Raw genomic sequence first — 12,390 nt, 5'->3', positions numbered from 1 at the left:
ACGCATGTATGAATTATACTCATTGCCGTTGTCATTGCTAGTCTAATGTCCCCTGCCCCTTATGAGGTCAAGGATCAGACTGTCCCCTGATGTCTAACCCTAGTACTGACCCAGTGCTGGGCACAGAAGAGGTGCTCTTTGCATATTTGAAAAATGATGGAATAAACTTTGTCCTCACGTGCACCCCTTGGGGAAAGAATTAGGATTTCCATCTTGCAGAAGAGGAACCGGAAGGAGGGAGTTTGACACCTACTCAAATCACAGAGCCAGGATTTTGGATTCCAAGTACAGTGTTTTTTTTTTTCACCACAGCCCAGCTGCCTACCTGTTTGACATTTGGGATAGATTCAGAAATTTTTCTTTTTCAGCATTATCATGTCTAATATTTATTGAATATCTATTACTCATCAGCTACTGATAACATGCCAAATTATCCTTCCAACGTACTTGCAGATATATACTATTTACTCCATTTTATAGATGTGGAAACTGAGGCCCAAAGAGGTTGAGCAACAATTGGCTGAAACTTAAGCCTGGGTGTGTGTGACTCCAGAGGCGGGCAATTATAAATAGGATGATAATTGCTCTAATGAGGGAAGATCTCCAAATCCAGCCTGGTGGGAGCAGAGGAGTGTCAGGGAAGGTTTCCTGGAGAAGATAATTTCTAGGCTGACATTCGGAGGATGAGTAGAGATTTGCCAGATAAACAATGGGCAGTCATGTTCCAGGTGGAGAGAACAGTGTGGAGGCAAGAAAGAGGAAGGCTGGTTGAAGGATGTGAACATTTCAGTCTGGCCAGAGGCAGTCCTGCATTATCTCCAGCTTCAGACATGGTTCAGTTCTAACTCCACCTGCCAGGTTGCAGAGACATTCAAGATAGGGGAGGACCTGGTAGGCTGTGTGCTGGCTGCTCCTCAAGGTCCATCAGCTCCACTCACACTGTCTCCTCTCTTTCCCGGGGTCAGGCGCACTCACCTCCATTGAGCATCAGGGAGTGGGGAGCTGCCTGTTGCTGGCCTGTGATGGATGAATTGGGCTGCAATTGGATTTGATCCAGTGCTCTTAAATAAGCCTCTGTCCCTCCATCCATCACCTAGGGTTCTCTCCCTTCCCCCCCACAACCTGGGCATGGGGGTGCAGGAGCCTCCTCTACTGCTTTCCATGCCTCTCAAGTGTTCCAAGATTTGGAGCCCAAAGACTTCTCTAGGCTCTGTGCTCATTCATTCATTCAACAAATATTTTTTGAGTACCTAGTATGTTCTGGGTACTGTTCTAGGGCCTGGGAACACAGCAGACCAGGCCATTGTCCTCATGAAGGTTACCATGAACAAATGGATAAACAAGATGACTTCAGAGAGTGACATGTGCCTTGATGTCAGTTGGCGTGACAGGAAGTGACTGAGGGCATGGGTATGTGTGTGCTGCTTTGGTTAGCATGTAGGGAAATCTGTTCCAAAGAGGGGATATTTGAACCAAGATTTGAATGAGAAGAAGCCATTTCTCATGAGAAATGAGAAATGAGAAATGAGGCTGGAGCATAGACAGTGAGGGACAGGGTGGCAGGTAACCAGGGGGAGAGGTGGGCAGGGATCAGATCACGCAGAGGCTTGTAGGCCATGGCTAGACTTTCGATTTTACCCTAAGTGCACCGAGAAGCTCTTAGAGGGTGGGATCAGGGAAGAAACATGATCTGATTTACATTTGTGGGGGATCATTCTGCCTTCTGTATTGAGAACAGAGAGTAGATTATCAACACAGCCACAAATCCTAACCCACACCAGACTCTTCTCCAGATGTGCTGTATCTTGTCACACCTCTAGGTCTTGGCACGTGCAAATCCTTCTGCCAAGAGTGCCTTTCCCTTTACTTCCTAGAGAGTTCCAATTCACTCTTCAGGACTCGGCTCCTGGATGTCCTCCCTGTAACTCCTTCCTGCTCCCCTGCAGGCAGGGCAAATTCGCGTTCTCAGCGCCCTTACCCAGTTCCAGACACCGTGATGTCTGTTTGTGAGTCCCTCTCCCCACCGCACAAGGAACCCCTCAAGCACCAAGACTGCAGCTCTTATAGCTCTGAGAGCCGGGGCCTGGGCACAGTCCGAGCCAGTGTGGGGGCCCAGCAAGTGTTTTCTGGGTGACCAGAACTCTTAGAGCACCCAAATCATTGACGAAAGCCCTAGATGAGAAACCACCCTTTGTCTAAATAGATAATAATAAGTATGGTAACATTCTATTTACCATAGCATTTACATTATATCTATACTTACTAGGAATTTTGACATCTGGAGGTTAAGTTTCTAAGTATCTACTAAAAGCAGCAGTAGTCTGTGATGTCAACATTTGAATAGCTATCTCTCAAGGTCTGTTCCCTTGTTACCTTGAGACTATGAGTGCTTGTGGAAGAAGAATGCATTTGTTAAAATACTTCTTGTAAATACTTGTGTTTGAAAGAATACATTTGTTAGAACGCCTCCTGTAAATACTTGGTTTGCTTACAGTGGTAAACCTGTGTTTGTCACTGGATGTTGTGTAGGCTGCTGGATTTGGTTCTGATTAACCCACCGATATAGAAGAACTGTGCATTTTCTTATGAAGCTAGGAAGATATTTAAAAGCTGTCTTCCTTTTTGAGATTTACGCAAATAAAAACTAAAGAATTTTGAAACAATGCAGTGTCTCATTCTCCATCAATGGTAAGCTGGATAAGGGCAAGGGCGTGGAGACTGATTTGCTGATGCATCTCCAGCATGGCCCCCCACTGCGGCAGAGCAGGCATCAAATGCTTGTTGATGGGTGAATGGGTGAGCCTTTGGCGCTCCCAGGCCAAAACTCCCTACACCAAACTCAACTGCCCCTGCTCCAACCACGTGCAGAGAATAAGCCTGTGGATTTCACTGCAGGGGGACATCTAGCTCACCCCCAGCAAGCCCTGGGCACTGAGCTGCCTGCACACCAGCCGTCTCCAGGAAGTGCCCGCAGAGGGCAGTCCTGTGGTCATGGCATAGATTGGGTGATGTGTGCAAGGCCTGGCCACCTCTGGGTGCATGCAAAAAACTGTGCCCCAAGATCTGCATCCTTGGTCACTGCAATGTCCAGCTTTGAATACGGGGAAACAACTGGATAATTGAAATGTGCAATTTTCACTTGATTACTGGGTGAAGATGCTAAGTCCCTGGACAAATTATTTCGCTTTTTTGAGCCTCAATTTCCTCATCTGTGAAATGGGGATCATAATACACTTCAGGCAGCTCTCCAAAGTCCTGTGGCCCTATTTGACTGCTGACTGCCTTGATCCTACCTTGGCCTCTGACACCGGAGTAGAGAAACAAGAAAAAGGACCTGTCCCAATTCTGGTTAAATTCCAGGATTGCTTTGTTCAGACATCACAGGGCCCACTGTGATGGGAGGTTTCAAGGCCAGACCAGATTCTGCAATTCTTAACCCCAGTGCAGAAAGCCGATGTGTATACCCAGTTTGAGCACCTCTGCTCTCTGACTTGTTCCTTGCTTCACCCCTCCACGTTGAAGCCATCCTGGCAGGTGGCTGTGTGCTTGGGTGCTAAATGGTGACCCGTCCCTCTCACGTAATGATGTTAAATTTTACCTCTCATTGCCTCTCCTGTAACATTCATTCATCCCACAAATAGTCACTAGGTATCTACTATGTGCAAGTATAGTGCCAGGCACTGGGGGATACAGCAGTAAAAGACAGATGAGTCCCTGCCCTCAAGGAGCCTGCATTCTAGCAGGAGAAGGGTGGAAGTTTTTGGGTAGAGACCCACACGCAGCTGGGGTTGGTGAGGTTGAGGTGAGTCCGATTCTAAGGCCCACAGGCTTTAGACACCCACTCCTGAAAGTCAATGTCCATCTTCAAGCCTGATGCTGCAATACCCACCTTTGAGTCTCTGGGAGAATTAATGAAGATATTGTCTGCATCTGGTGGTCCATTGGTTAAGATTCAGTGCTCTCACTGCCACGGCCCGGGTTCGTTTCCTGGTCAAGGAACCACACCACTCATCTGTCGGTTGTCATACTGACAACTGATCTGTTGCTGTGATGCTAAAATCTATTGGTACAGGTATTTCAAATGCTAGCAGTGTCACCCATGGTGGACAGGTTTCAGTAAAGCTTCCAGACTAGACAGACTAGGAAGAAGGGCCTGGCCACCCACTTCCAAAAAACTGGCCATGAAAACCCTATGAATAGCAGTGGAGCATTGTCTGATACAGCGCTGGAAGGTGAGAGGATGGCGCAAAAAGACCAGGCAGGGTTCCGCTCTGCTGTGCACAGGGTCGCTAGGAGTCGAAATTGACTCTACGGCACTACACCAAAATGTCTGCATAGTGTCTGGTATAGCGCTGGGGGCATCCTGGGTGCTCCATAAATTGGAGATCCTTTTCTTTCTCCAGACACAGATCTTCCTGTGTTCCTCTTTTTGCCCTGATTTTCAGGCAGAGCCGAAAGTGAGAGATGCTTTTTGTGCTCAGGGCTGAAGGTGAGCCACTTTTTTTTAAGAAAGACTTTATTAGTTTTTTTTAGAGCAGTTTTTGGTTCATAGCAAAATTAAGAGGAAGATACAGACTTCCCATACAACCCCTGCCCCCACACAAGCATAGCCTCCGCCATTATCAACGTCCCCCACCAGAGTGGGGCATTTGTTACAATCGATGAACCTGCATTGACACATCACAGTTACTGCAGGTCCACAGTTAACATTTAAGGTTCCCTCTTGGTGTTATACATTCTATGGGCTTGGACAAATGCATAATGACAGGTATACATCGTTATAGCATCATACAGAGCATTTTCACTGCCCTAAAAATCCTCTGTAGGTGAGCCACTTCTTTAGATTCTGGAGGCAGTGTAGGAGGAGGACAGGAGAGACGGAGCTCTTGGGGAAAAGATGTCTAGTGCCTCTGTCTTGGCTGCCAACACAGAAGCAGAGGGAGGCAGGGCCCAGCCTGGGGTCTCCTTAAAGGTAAGCCAAAGGAGGAAGACATGGTTAGACCAGAGGGTGGGAACGTTAGCCCGACAGAGCAAGAAACAGTGAAAACATTTACACCCCCTTTGCAAAGTCCCGCCAAAGAGCAACGGCATCTCTCAGTGTAGTCCAGCCAAGTGGCGGTTCTGAAACCAACAAGACCCCAGCTTGAAACGCCCAACCAGCAAAGTGGAGGATGGCATTGTTGTCCGTCATAGAAATCAATGGTTCTTTTGCTAAGTGGTCAATATTTATTTGGCTTTAGCATTGTTTAATTCAATGCATCAATTAAAGATAGTGTAATGTCTGCTCCGGTCTGCAGCCCCAGCTTCTGTGTGTCGTTACCTCATCTGTTGGAGATCACTCACGTCCTTACGTCTCTGCTCCTTTGTCCCCTTGCATAACTCAAGGACAGGAGTAATTGACGTGAAACTTTTAAAAATTAATTTCACTGCATATGCCACGGAGAGGGGGTGCAAGTCCTCCCAGCCATTTATAACGTCACGGTGATTGGTCCTGACAAAACAATACCTTAAAAACTCACCAAAGTAAATTATGGCCCCAGCAAATGGCTGCTCCGCGGCAGGGCCAGAGGCTTGGAGGGGAGCCAGGCAAAAACAAAGTAATGTGCTTTTGATATTAATAACAGAGATGATATTGATCTGCAAGCTAGTGTCACTTCTCCACTCTGGCGAGGAGATTGCTCTAGGCATTTAGTCCACTGAAAGCCACTTTCCATGCAGGCCATTTAATTTTGTGAGTCTTTAATTATGTGAAATGGAGTCTAGTTAAAGGGCCAGGTCCCAGTTTTGCCGAGCGGAGACGTGGGCTGTGATTCAGGAAGCTGTCAGAAATGAATATAACTCAATTCTTAGATCTGCAAATGCAGTTGTCTTTCTAAATGTTTATTTCATCCCTGCACTTCCCTGGCCCAGTGCCACCGTGCATCAGGACAGACACAGCCTCTGATTACAGGACCACATTTTTCAAAGGACCTGAAGTTAATGTGCCTGTTTTCTGCATAATAAAAGTCATAACTCACAGGGGCCGCCAACGCCTCTCTCCTGAAAGGCAGAGGGACTGTGCATCTCAACCCAGGCAGCCCACGTGCCCTGTGCGTGGCCTGATTTTGGACATTCGGTCTCTTTGTGAAGCTGTGACAGACCACATTGGCAGACCACAAGTCAGACCACAGGCCAGTCCTTAGGTCAGATTATGTATCAGATCATGCATAGTTTCACGAGACAGATCAGGGAGAAACCCACATATCAGACCACAGAGAAGTCCACGACTCCTGATTTAGGAATCAGGAAATATCATCACTATAGCTCTATGCCTTGTGTTTATCTGAGGACCCTTCCTCTGGTCAAATTGGATCAAGTCTCTTTCTGCCTTTCTCTTACACACACATAGCCCTTCATATATGGATCCATATGCTCCCCCTTTTCATAAATGCATATACATACATGCATGCTCGCGCGCACACGTGCGTGCGTGCACACACACACACACAGAGCTCCGGAATCTCTCTTGGACTCTGTTTTACTGTGGTTCCTCATGTTTGCTGCTCTGTCTCCTTTCCAGATAAATCTTTCCCGAGGCTGAGGGCTCTCTTCTCAAAATGCATTTTTAGCATCTAGAGTCCAGTCTACCTGGGTATCCTGGGGCTGTTCTGGCTGCCACCTAGGTGTTACACGATAGGAACTACCCTGAGGTACTCAGGTTAGCCCCACTGTCTCCCTGCCCTGCAGTACTCTCCACCTCAGGGGTCGAGGACTGTATTACGAAGAGGAGTCAGTGTGAATAGCAGCCTTGTCTAGAACTCAACTCCTGGACAGCTCCATCTTTCCAGAACCTGGTCAAGGATCAGGAGCTAAGATAACCAGAACCACAAAGACCAAATGCCACAGAATCTCCACACTTTACTCATAAAAGAATCCATCAGAACCTCACTCAGAGCTCCTTTCTCTTACTTTACAAATAGCTGTGATGGTCTCCATTGTTTGTCCAGCCTACAGAGGATCTAGAAGCAGAAAGAAGAGGTGGAGAGTGCCTTCTAAAAGCAAAAACATCCAGAACAGCCAACAATCACATCTGAAAGTGAGTGAAGAGAGAAAAACTCTAAAAGCAGACAAAAGAACTCTATGCAGTGAGGTTTTCCAAGGTGAATTTTATATCACATCGTGGAGGAAAGAGGTGTACATTCCCAATATGTTTAGGAAATGCAGGGTTAAAGAAAGCCAGACAGGTTTTTTGGCTGTCGGGGATTTCAGTGCACTTAATATGCTAATACGCACTGTGCATCTCTAAGGGAAGTGGGGATAGAATTCGATTTTTCCCATGAATATCTTTTTTACCCCTAGCCCCTATCCCAGAGGATTTTGAGAGGTTAGTATTCAACTGAACACACTCTGGAATATACCATGATTGATGTTTGTACTGGCAACTGTAGTGGAGACCATCTGTTTTTTGTGGTTCAGCAGCCATTGGTTCTCCATTCGGAGATCCACCCCTCCCCAATTTTTTAGTACATATGGTTTAGTTGGGGGTCTATTCCTCGACTCCAGAAGTAGGCACATAACTCATGCTAAGCCACTCATGACATTGCACCCACCTGGCCACAATGATTGGTTTGAGGATAGGCACAGTCCGATTAGAGCTATTGAGACGCTGTGGGACTTTGCAGGGAATTCTGGATAAGAGACAATTGGACTCAAAGGCGGAGGATCTGAGGCTTGGAGTTGTGGCAGCCGTTTTCCCACCACCTGGAGCCCAAGAAGAAGTCAACATGGAAGAGAACAGGGCCAACGTGGAAGAGAACAGGGCCAACGTGGAAGAGAACAGGGCCAACGTGGAAGAGAACAGGGCCAACGTGGAAGAGAACAGGGCCAACGTGGAAGAGAACAGGGCCAACAGGTGGAGACAGACTGTCTTTTGAAAAGATCAGTCTGGTGCTGTGTGGAAATTTGAATTAGAAAAGGGGTCCAGCATGGAGACCAGTTAGTAAGCAAGTATTGGAAGGAGGTGAGAGTTGCTTGGATTAGAGAGAAGGCAGTGGAGATGGTGAGGGCTATTTAGGAGGCTATTTATATTCACTTGGAGAGTGATTGATGGGGATGAAGAAGAGGGAGGGAGAAAAGATGGCTCCTAGATTTCTGGCTTGCAAAACTGGTGGATGGTGGTGACATCTGAAAGAGGAAGAGGTTTGTTTTGGTGGAATGGAGTGGGAGGAAGATCATGAGTTCATTTTGGTTATATTGGATTTCAAGTGTGGGTGAGAAATCTACGTGGAAATGTTGAGTATGATATCGACTGTAAGGTCAGAGGAGAGCCTTGGATTGGAGATATAAATTGCGGAGACATTGGCTCATGGAGGGTAATGAGTCACCCATAGCAGTCTCACCCAAACTCATGTCTGGAAAGATGGATGGACCTTCAAAGGAAACTGGAAAGAAATCCTCAGAGAGGTAGAAGGAAAAGAATGTTTACAGTAGGAAGGAATGGTCCACTTTCTGAGAGCTCAAGTAAGATGAAGACTGGATGGTGCCCTTTGGATCTAGGGACAAGGAGATCATTAGTGCCTTTAGCCTGAGCTGTTTGGGTGGGGTAAAGGGGCAGAAGTCAGATTAGTGGGTGGGAGAATGAGCAGAAGGTGAAGAAACAGTCAGAGCAATTATAATAATAGCGAAGAGTGGCGAATAAGAAATGAATGTTTACTATGGGCAGGCCCTGTTCTAAGCACTTTATGTGTATTAACTCATTTAATCCTCACAACAGCTCTTTGAAATTGGTATATTTACAGTATTTCCATTTTATAGATGATAAAACTGAGGCTCAGAGAGGATAGGTAATTTGCCTGAGGTCACACAGCTGGTAAGGAGTGGAGCTGGAATTCAAACTCAAGCAATCTGGCCCCAGTGCCCATATTCCTAACCATTAACCTATACTGAGGAAATACATAAAGACACCTCTTTCAAGCAGTTTGGCTGTGAAGGTGAGGAGAGAGACAGACCTGCAACTAGGGGGAGATGTGTAGCCAACAGAGGGTTTATCCTAAGATAGAGAGACTTAAACTTTAAAGGTCATGGGAAACATCCTCCTAAAAGGAAGTGCATAGATACAGAAGAGAGAGGAGGAATAATGAATCAAGTGGGGCTCCTGGGAAGGTGGCGGAGAATGAGCTCCAAACCACAGGGGAGCAAGGAGGAGGGACCCCTCCTCTAGTGCAGGAGTTGGGGCGAGAATGGCTACAGATGTAGGCAGGTTTGAGGAGACCAGGGAATACTCGAAATAGTCATGGAGAGCAGAAGAGGAAGTTGATGGAGAAATGTTGAAGAGTCACAGAAAGCTGGTGATCATGAATTTGTAGGTTTGCGTGAAGCACAGAGAGAGCAGAGGGGTGGGTTCATCTAAAATTGGGATTTTGATAAACAGATACAGAAAAGACAGTGGGGAAGAGAGTTTGGAGTATTGGCAAGAGTGTTAGTAAAATGATGGAGTCTATGAAATCCATGCTGGATAAAGGCGGAAGTGAAGAAGGAGAGGGCTGACGGATTGGGAGAAAGTGAAAGAGACTGATGGACTGGAGGTCTTGATGAAGCTGAAGGACCATAGTGAAAGCTAGCAAAGAAGGAGAGGAGCCGATAGTCGGAGAGCGGGGTGCTTGAGTTACTGATGCTGGAGCGGGAACAGTTGGGGGTAATGGCCAGGCTCGGGATGAGGCACGGGAATGGGTGGCTGGGGGAAGTAGGAGAGAAGGTCACTGGAGATGAGAAGGTCAAGGACCTGAGAAGCCTGCGTGTTGCATGAATAGTTCCTGTAGATGTTGAATTCAGCCAAGAAAAAGCCACACCTTAGAGTGGAAAGGAAGCCCTGAGCCAGGTCTCAAAGTCCTTGGTGATTGTGGTGGCTGACCAGGATACCAACAGCAATCTATCAGTCAGCAATCAAACCAGAACAGGGGGTGGTAGAGCGGAATGACATGGCCCTCCAAGGGGCACGGTTTTCCAGACAAGAGAGGAGGAACCGTGGCCTAGAACACAATGCAGAGCAAGATGGACTCCGGCCCCACCTCCAATCCTTAGAGTGTGACAGAGCAAATGGCAACCTCTCCAGGGGCTGCAAGGGAAGTGGTGTCCCTGGGAGAGAGCATGGGCTCCATTAAGGCAGGAGATGGAGGGACCCTTAGAGAATGTTCTCTGGACTGTTAGCTCTGGGTAGAGTTTGGGGATTGGGGAGGGTGGCAGGGAGCAAGGGCAAGGACACAGGATCCTGGGCATGGAAGTTTGGCCCTGATGGTGTCTTTGGAGGATGGTTGGCTCCAGGCTCCATCGCCTGGGCACTTGGCTCACTCAGCCTGGGGCATGGCTGCAATTCTAGCCCTTTGAGCCCCTCAGGGCAATGATCAGCTGGAGCTGAGTGGGCTGCTCCCTTCAGATGAGGCATGACAGCTGCAGTTCCCCAGTCCCCTCAGTCTCTATTGTATATGTGCAGCCTGGTTCTTGGTTCTTGGTTTGGTCCCATTTGTGTTTTTGACCCCTGATTAAGAGTTCAAACAATCCTGAGCTTGGATTCCAGCTCAGCCACTTAGGAGCTGTGGGAAATCAGGCAGAGTCACTTATTCTATGCCTCAGTTTTCTCATTAGTAAAATGGAGCTATAAAACACATACTTCCTAGATTGTTGTGAGGAGTAAGTTAGATGATGCGAATAAAGTGGTTAGCGCAGTAGCTGGTTTATAGCAAGTGCTCAACACTGAGTAATATTCGTTTGTTGAGCACTTACTCTGTGCCAGGTCCTCTTCTAAGACTTTCCATGTAACAACTCACGTAATTCTCTTAACAACCCTATGAGGTGGGTGCTGTTATTCCGTCATTCCCATTTTATAGACGAGGAAACTAAGGCACAAGGAGGTGAAGTATTTTGTTCGAGGTGGAATCAACCATTAAGTAGTAAAACTGAGTGAAACCCGGGCAGTCTGAATGCAGAGGCTTCACCCTTAACCATCACGCCATATGGCCTCTCCCTATGCTACAAATGTTAGCCGTTGGTAACTATTATCACCCCAAAATCATATTGCAAAGTTTAACCAAAAGTCGGGACTAGTGTGCATACTAAGTTGGCTGCGGCATGCAGACCCTGACGCTTCCTGGCTATCCTTAGCTTGCCAGACCCGTCCCTCCCCTGTCCCCTGGGCTGAGCCCATCTGCCTCTCAGGTAGCTTAGGCTGGACATCTGGCTCTCCAGGAAGTCACTGGGTGGCTGACTCAGGTCTCCTGTCCATCCAGCTGAGTTTCCACCAGAGGCAAGTTGCGCTCTCTTGACGTGGCCTGGGGTCCGAGTGCTTGATAACAGAACTTAAGATTCTAGCCTAGTTTCCCTCTTTCCTCTTCGTTTGCTGTTCCTATCTTGACCACAAAGCCACTTTCTGTCCTTGGGGTCCTCCCAAGGAGGTTCTTCTACCACACATCCCTGCAGCCCATGCCCTCTCCCTCCCAGATCTCTGCACTCACTCCTCCCTTCACAAACACATGTTCTCCTGGGTCCACAGGGAGAGCTAGGCCATCAGGTTTCGGGAGGATGGGTGGGGTTCTCAGGGAGCCTGGTCAGCAGAGCCTTGGAGGCCCTGGTTGCTCAGAGAGAATTCTCCAGCATCAGATGATTACATGGACCAAACTGGTGTTGGGCCCAAACGCCAGCTGACTACGCTGACTGGCTTCCTGGGAGGGCAGCTCATTGTGCTGTGGGTGCTGAGTGGGTGCTGGGGTGCAGCCTCACCTTAGTGATCCTGGAGCAGCAGTCCCTTGGCCACCCGCCCCCACTGGACGGGAGCCCTGGAGGACAGAGCCCACATCAGCCTTATTCACCAGCGCATCACGCGTAGAGCACACAGCAGGGACTCAACAAGGGATTTATTGGCTCAGTGGCCCGGTGGTCCAGGGTGGGGTCTGGGCTCAGGGATTCCAGAGGTTCCAAGCGATGTCATTAGGTTTGCCATTCATTCATTCCCTCGCCCTCTCTCTGTTCTGCTTGCACCTGTGAGGCAGCTTGTGTCCACGCTCTGGCCATGGGGGCAGGTCCTGGGATTGGCCGCCCCACCAGACCCATGTGTCATGGGGAAGAGCCAGTTCAGCCTAGGAAGGGGGTGCCGTGACCAGAAGAAGAGGGCCCAGGGGTGCCGAGCAGACGAATACAACGGATGTCACTACAAGCTCCTTGCCTGTGCCTGGGACTTTACACCTTTTAATTTACTTAACCCTCATTACAATCTGTATGCTAGGGATTATTATGCCCATTTATAAATGAGGAAATTGAGGCACAGAGTAATTTATCTAAGTTCACACAACTTTACATGGCTCTGCTGAGATTCAAACCCCGATGCACCTAATTCTGAATCTCCGTGCTGCCTGGAGCTTC

Source organism: Ceratotherium simum, chromosome 22 (genome assembly GCF_057802395.1).
Source record: "Ceratotherium simum simum isolate JZ-2026a chromosome 22, ASM5780239v1, whole genome shotgun sequence".
NCBI classification, from domain to species: Eukaryota; Metazoa; Chordata; class Mammalia; order Perissodactyla; family Rhinocerotidae; genus Ceratotherium; species Ceratotherium simum.
The sequence above is the reverse complement of the archived record's forward strand: the minus strand, read 5'-3'. Positions refer to the sequence as shown.